Below are 7,571 nucleotides of genomic sequence, written 5' to 3' on the forward strand. Positions count from 1 at the left end.
GACCAGCCTTTCAAAGCACTTCATGGCTACAGACGTGAGTGCTACGGGTTGGTAATCATTTAGGCAGGTTACCTTAATGTTTTTGGGCACAGGGACTATGGTGGTCTGCTTGAAACATGTTGGTATTACAGACAGGGAGAGGTTGAAAATGTCAGTGAAGACACTTGCCAGTTGGTCAGTGCATGCTCGGAGTACACGTCCTGGTAATCCGTCTGGCCCTGTGGCCTTGTGAATGTTAACCTTTTTAAAGGTCTTACTCACATCGGCTGCGGAGAGCGTTATCACACAGTGGTCCAGAACAGCTGATGCTCTCATGCATGTTTCAGTATTACTTGCCACGAAGCGAGCATAGAAGTAATTTAGCTTGTCTGGTAGGGTTGTGTCACTGGGCAGCTCTCGGCTGTACTTTCTTTTGTAGTCTGTAATAGTTTGCAAGCCCTGCCACATCCGCTGAGCGTCGGAGCCGGTGTAGTATGATTCGATCTTAGTCCTGTATTGATGCTTTGCCTGTTTGATTGTTTCTCTGATGACATAGCGAGATTTCTTATAAGCTTCCGGGTTTGAGTCCCACTCCTTGAAAGCGGTAGCTCTACCCTTTAGCTGTTGTATGTTGTATAAACTAAATGTTTGACATTGTATTCCTATTTTAACTTTCCCGTGCTTTTAAATGGTTGAAAGCGCAGTGATAGACATTTGGGTGACAACTAAACCAAAAATCAGAGATAGTTCTTTCTTTGGAATTTGATTGTGCTTATAGATGGTTGAAAGCATAGTGATAAGACATTGGAAATTCAACTAACAATTGGCTGTCTTTTTCAGAGGTTGAAATCCCATTTATCAACATCTCACCCCATGGTGTGCCCAGAGGGACACATAGCTTGCGGTACTACTGTATGTCCAAAGTGGCTTGAGTAGTTCTTCGTGTGGTGCTAACTGTTGTGTTATGAAGGAAAACAGGCCAAAATGCTTGCGATTGTACATGTCCCCTGTACATGTCGTGCAGAATGTATGATGGGTTTTCAAGGCTACAGACATTGTGGTTTCATTGTCTGTTGGTCTTTCCCTCCCCCCTCTCTCATTCTTTTTTACTCTCTCCCTTTCTCCAGACGGTCCTTTTCTTAGAGATGACTGTGTTCTGAGGACCATTGCCTCCTTCTCTCTACTTTCCATGTTTTCAGCTGACCAGGGCTGGCAGGTTGGCTGGAGCACAGTAAGTACCAGCACACACCAGGAACAAGTTATTGTGGCACTCAAAAAGTACCATAACAGCAGGAAGTTAGTGTGATTGCTGCTCTCACAAAGTACCATAACAGCAGAAGGCCACAATGTTGTAAAGCATTCAGATGGAATTAAAACAAAATTGGCCTCTCTGACATGTAGAATAAGGAAACATCATCTATATTAGGAAACAGGAGACAAGGGGCTGTGAGACAGGGGTTTAATTCTAGACACATGAAAAGTGGGATGTATACGGAGGGTGCGGGGCAACAGAAGACGAACTGCAAATGGGCTAAGGATTTTAGAGATGGGGAAAGGGCGGATGAAACGGGGGGAAAGTTTACGGGACTCCATCCGGAGGGGCAGGTCCCGAGTGAAAAGCAATACCCTCTGCACCATGAGCGTCTTCTTGGCTAAGGGTAACTTGGTAAGGGGAATAAAATGGGCAGCTTTAGAAAACCAATACACCACCATCATGATGTGGTGTTGCCATCTGACAGAGGAAGATCAGTAACAAATTCCAGGGATATATGGGACCAGGGCAGTGAGGAACAGGGAGTGTTTGAAGAAGGCCAGCCAGAGCTTGCCGCAGAGTCTTATTTTGTTCACATACAGTGCAGGCGGCAACGAATGTGGAGACATTAGGAATCATGGAAGGCAACCAAAAGCGTTGTCGGATGAAAGCCAGGGTCCAACGGGAGCCTGGATGCCAGGTCAGTCTCGAGGAATGTGCCCATTTCAGGATTGGGGAATTGGCAGAGTCCGGGATAAACATCTGGTTAGCCTGACCCACCCCGAATCAGGCTCTCTATACCCCAGACGAGTGCAGCCACTAGACAGGAGGTAGGGAGGGTGTATTGGGGTCAAACTGAGTAGCAGTGGGGCTATACAAATGTGAGAGTGCATCAGGCATCACATTCTTGGAACCAGGGCAGTAGGAGAGAGTGAAATTGAACTTGGTGAATAACAGAGCCCAACGAGCCTGCCTAGACTTGAGGCATTTGGCGGTGAAAAGATATTACAGGTTCTTATGGTCAATCCACACTAAGAATGGGTGTTCCGCCACTTCCAACCAGTGCTTCCACTGCTCCAACACCATCTTGATGGCTGGATTAAGATAGGGGCTGTAGTGGATCGATGTTTGAGGTAAGAGAACGCCCAGCTGCTGGAGATCATGTGAATGGAACCTTGTGAGTGGCGAGTGCTGAGAGGAGGGAAGCCCGTGTGCTGTAACCCCGGATGAAGGGGCGGTAGAAATGAGCAAATCCCAGGAAACGTTGCAGCTGCACTCGATGTGGGTTGAGGCCAATCCACCACCGCTCTTACCTTGTCTGGATCCATCTGTATATGTCCTGCAGCGATGACGTATCCTAGGAAGAAGATGGTGGAGCAATGGAATTCACACTTCTCCGCTTTAATGATAAGCTGGTTCTCCAGGAGACGCTGAAGCACCTGTCGGACTTGGAGGACGTGTTCTTGAGCTGAACGGGAAAAAACAAGGATGTCGTCGAGGTAGACAAACACAAACCGGTTCAGCATGTCCCGGAGCACATCGTTGACCAGGGCCTAGAACACAGTCCGAATGGTATAACCGAGTACTCATAGTTCCCGCTAGCTGTGTTAAAGGCTGTCTTTCACTCATCTCCTTCACATATCCGAACCAGATGGTAGGCGTTCCGAAGGTCCAACTTAGAGAAGATGGTCACTCCCTGAAGAGGTTTGAAAGCTGAGAAGATGAGGCCCCGGTAGTCAATACACAGGCACAGGGTTTTGTCTTCTCCACAAAGAGGAACACTGCGTTGGCGGGAGAGACAGATGAACAAACACTCCCTGCAGTGAGAGAGTTCTCAATGTACTCCTCCATTTTCTTGGTTTCTGGACTCAACAGGGAGTAAAGCAGCCCCCGAGGTGTTGTAGTTCCCGGAGAAGGTCAATGGCGCAGTCATAAGGTTGATGCAGAGGGAGGGACGTAGCACGGGCCTTGTTGAAGACCTCCTGGAGGTCCAGGTACTCTGTGGGAATAACAGAGAGATCTGAGGCTTCTCCCAAGCCTGTAGGAAGACGTCCCGGGGCAGGCTGTGCCGACTTAAGACACTGCACATGGCAGAAAGGGCTCCAACCCACGATAGAACCAGTAGCCCAGTCGATCAGGGGATTGTGCTTCTGGAGCCATGAATACCCTATTACCACGGGTGCATGGGGAGATTCTATGAGCAGGAACTGCATACACTCACCTGGATTTCCTGATACTCGTAGGTTGATAGGAACCGTATTGCAGGTGACTCTGCCAATAGAGCACCCATCCAGCGCTCTGACGTCCATGGGGATGGAGAGGGGTTGAGTGGAGATTCCCAGCTCTGACACCAAGGTAGCGTCAATAAAGCTCTCGTCAGCCCCAGAGTCAATGAGCACCCGGAGAGACTTGGCCTGGTCACCCCAGAACAGGGTGGCATGGAGATAGGTACGACTAATGGGAGATTGGAAAATCCTTGTACGGCTCATCAGAGTACTCGTACCTACTGGTGAGCTTGGTCTCACATCTGGAGAAATTGCAGAGCGCAAAATTTAAAATACAGAAATATAAATATTTAAAATTCATGAAAATACAAGTGTATTCAAAATAAAGCTTAACTTCTTTTTAATCCAGCCGCTGTCAGATTTCAAAAAGGCTTTATGTTGAAAGCACACCATGCGATTATCTGATGACAGCGCCCCGCATACAAAAGCATAAAAACAAGAAGATCTTCTTCTGTTGGCTCTCCAAAAGGTCCCAGCTACATCAAAAATGGTCCTTTTGTTCGATAATGTCCTTCTTTATATCCCCAAAAACTCAATTTAGCTGGTGCGCTTCAGTCATAATCCACCGGTTTCCTTCCTTCAAAATGCGTACAAAATGAATTCCAAACGTTACCAATAAACTTTTCCAAACAAGTCAAACAACGTTTATAATCAAACCTCAGGTACCCTAATACGTAAATAAACGATCAAATTTAAGACGGAGAATCGTTATTGTCTTTACTGGAGATAAACAACAAAGAATGCACTCTCATCCACGCGCATGAAAACCCTACAGCCAAAATGGGAGCCACTTAGAAAAACTACAAATTCTAGATCATTTTTGCAAAAACAAGCCTGAAACTCTTTCTAAAGACTATTGACATCTAGTGGAAGCCCTAGGAACTGCAATCTGGGAGGATTTCACCTCATAATAAACATGATACCTGTTGGAAACAGTGGTAGGCTGAACATTTTGTGGGGGAGGGGGGTTTGTCCTCGGGTTTCGCCTGCCATATCAGTTCTGTTATACTCACAGACATTATTTTAACAGTTTTAGAAAATGTTGAGTGTTTTCTATCCGAATATATCCAAATCAATTATATGCATATCCTAGCTTCTGGGCCTGAGTAACAGGCAGTTTACTTTGGGCACGCTTTTCATCCGGATGTCAAAATACTGCCCCCTAGCCCAAAGAGGTTAACTTCTTACGGCTGAAATCCCATTAACGGGATCGATTTGACAACAGCCAGTGAAAGTGCAGGGTGCCAAATTCAAACAACAGAAATCTCATAATTAAAATTCCTCAAACATACAAGTATTATACACCATTTTAAAGATAAACTTGTTGTTAATGCCACCACAGTGTCCGATTTCAAAAAGGCTTTACGGCGAAAGCATACCATGCAATTATGTTAGGTCAGCGGCTAGTCACAAAAACAAAAAAACAGCCAAAGAGAGGAGTCACAGAAGCAGAAATAGAGAAAATGAACCACTAACCTTTGATGATCTTCATCAGATGGTACTCATAGGACTTCATGTTACACAATACATGTATGCTATCTCAGTTTACATTGGCGTGTTATGTTCAGTAATGTTTTGCCTCCAAAAAAATCCAGTGATTTTGCAGAGAGCCACATCAATTTACAGGAATACTCATCATAAACGTTGATGAAAGATACAAGTGTTATGCATAGAATTAAAGATATACTTGTCCTTAATGCAACCGCTGTGTCAGATTTCAAAAAAGCTTTATGGCAAAAGCACACCATGCGATAATCTGAGTAGAGCGCTCAGCCACCTTACAGATACCCGCCATGTTGTGTTTACTTTTGGCACACTTTTCAACCGGACGTGAAAATAGCGCGAAGTTATCCTCCTCCGATAATCCGTGAAGGAACGTGTCGAAAAAGGGCTTCTGGGTTCCAGGCACTCTCAGCTGCCAACATGCGAAAAGCTACTGCTTAGTCTGCCAAACTACGGGAGTGGACGTAGTTGGAGCAGCTTACAAGCAGCCTCTCGCCTGGACAATGGAGAATCAAACACTTTTTACACCTCCACCACAAACTCCTCCAGACTTTGGCAAACGGTGGACTGCTCCCACACTGCCGTAGCCCAGGCGAGTGCCCTCCCGGACATTAGCATTATGAGGTACTTTGAGCGGTCCGAGGGGAACGAAGATGATTGCAGCTCGAAGATGAGGGAGCACTGGGAGAGAAAAACAGGCAGGTTCCAGAATCTCCAGCATAGCGCTCCCGAGGAGTTAAGCGAGGTTCTCGGGACACCTGGGTAGGCTGTGAAGAAGCACCGCTGGTGGCGGGGTTTCTGATAGTCTGGGGGATTACTGTTGTGGCTTGCTGCGTAGTTAGGAATCCGCAGAATTGCTTCAGCAATGTATTGAATGCATGGTTATGGCGTTCTGCAAGGGTATGGAGTCAATCCATAAGGCTTTGTAATAACTCCTCGTGTCTTCCAATGGTGGATCCTTGGGAGGAGGCTGTGTTGCGGAGCTGGTCTGAGTCTCCTGGGTCAGTCTAGGCCAGTTCGTACTGTCAAGGCTAAGGCTAATACCCAGATGCAGACACAGGAGGCAGATAGTACGAGTCTCAGAGTTTATTATAGTACAAGGAGCAGGCAAAAAGTAAGTCATGGCAGGCAAAGAGTCGTAATCCAAATCAGGGTCAGGCAGGTACAGGACGGCAGGCAGGACCAGGGTCAGGACAGGCAGAAAGGTCATGCTTGGAAAAACAAAAACTAGAGCACAGGGACACGCTGGTAGGACTTCACGGGACAAGATGAATTGGCAACAGACAAACACAAAACACAGGTGTAAATATACAGGATATAATGGAGACACCTGGAGGGGGGTGGAGACACGCACAAGACAGGTGAAACAGATCAGGGTGTGACAATTAATGATATTTCTATCTACAAAGTTCCACAATATTTGCCTTCTGAACTTGGACCTAGTAGGTCTTTTCCATATTTCTCATCAGATATCTACAAATGTACATGTTTACATCATAAGAAATGTCTGTGCTTCCTTTTACATCTCCGGTATTTCTGACTCAGTATGTTGGACCACTCCTAATATACCTTGTGTTTTATTTCTGACCGACAACTGTATATCACGACTCGATCAAAAGGTGTAACCATCAGGTGGTACAGTGAGTATTAAGCATCTCTGCATGCTACAAAGATACCAATATAATTATGTTTCTAATTTATTAAGAGAGGATTAAACTTCATAGTTTCCCTGATAAATACTCTTTATAGTTGATTTAGATTATGAGAAGATGATTGTTTCTTAATCGTTTGTGAGATGAAAATCACGCAAATCCACACCTGGCACACACACCAGACCCGGCGCCAGAATAAAGTGACTAGGGGGGGTCCTTGCTTTTGGAATTATATTGAATTTTCTTTATATAATCACACTATGCCACAATAAACAAAGTCCAAATGCAGAGACTCCGAGAACATTGAGATGCTTTTGAAATCTGTAGCCTATCTCTACTGCTCTGTATCAGTACAATGGACAGAGCCCTACAACAAGGCTGTTTTGGTAATAAACATAGGAACATTTGAATGCAGCCATACACACAGCTGTCTTACCAGAATAATGCAAACTAAATGCTGAAAGTAGCAGCTAAGTTATTCATGCATGTAACAAAAAATATTGAAAAGCAGTTTGGCTTAGAATACCAACAACTGCGAATACGAATGAGTGAATGCAAACAGAACAAAACAAAACAGCGTTACCAAGTAGTAGTCCTAGTAAACTAAATATTAGATCGATAAAGGCATGACACAATCTTTATATAGGCTAGTTACATTAACAGTAAATAACGCAGTAAACAAAAGGCTAATGGAAATCCAAATAACCAAAACATCCCTTCAAACATGGAGAATCATGCGTTCAGCAACACGTTGTGAAATGGCACAATACACTTCTGTGATTCAAATTCGACCCACATAATCAATTAAGCAATGCCAACCTACCATATACATGTTTCCAATGCATACAGTTCCATTTACAGCAATGAATACCAATAGGCTACCAAGATAACCATAATAGA

The sequence above is a fragment of the Oncorhynchus clarkii genome, chromosome 9 (assembly GCF_045791955.1).
Source record: "Oncorhynchus clarkii lewisi isolate Uvic-CL-2024 chromosome 9, UVic_Ocla_1.0, whole genome shotgun sequence".
Taxonomy (NCBI): Eukaryota; Metazoa; Chordata; class Actinopteri; order Salmoniformes; family Salmonidae; genus Oncorhynchus; species Oncorhynchus clarkii.